Source organism: Galeopterus variegatus, unplaced genomic scaffold (genome assembly GCF_000696425.1).
Source record: "Galeopterus variegatus unplaced genomic scaffold, G_variegatus-3.0.2 Scaffold13752, whole genome shotgun sequence".
In the NCBI taxonomy this organism is placed as follows: domain Eukaryota; kingdom Metazoa; phylum Chordata; class Mammalia; order Dermoptera; family Cynocephalidae; genus Galeopterus; species Galeopterus variegatus.
Genome location: NW_007739863.1, coordinates 18,534 through 19,122, shown reverse-complemented (window position 1 = coordinate 19,122; position 589 = coordinate 18,534).

The following is a 589-nucleotide window of genomic DNA, read 5'->3' as shown; positions in this document are numbered from 1 at the left end:
TCTGCTACTTGTAGGTAAGTCAGGCTCACCCTGGCTGAGGGAGAAGCTCAAGATGCCCTGGGTCTCACAGGGACCCCTTTTCAGGCCAGAGCTGGGACCCCCAGCAAGGAATGGATCCCCTCACCACCTCTATAGCCCAGGATTTAGCTCCCGGGACAAACCATCTGGGGGCTGGAGATGAGGAGAGCACTGGTTCAGATTTGGGCATAATCAGGAGGTGAAGGGAACTGTGAGGCCAGTTACTTTACGCCTCTGTGTCTCAGTTTCCCTGGGTGTAAATTGAAGAGCATGGACTAGATGATACCTAAGGTCTGTCTGTTCCAGTCTGACATTCCAGGGTTCTCCGCTATGAATTTTAATTTCTACCCTTTCTGGGGGGCTTGGGCTGATGTTGTTCTATGGCTTGATTCAGGGAAATTCAATCTGTACCTTTAAATTGTGAGTTTGAACAGGGAGAAAGGAGTAAGGGAACCATGTTGAAAATAGGGATTTGGGTGGACAGTGGGGCAGGAGGCATGGACACTGGAGACCAGAGGGCAGGCAGCAGCAGAGGTATTCAGTATAAACATCTTGGGAACACAGGGCTCCC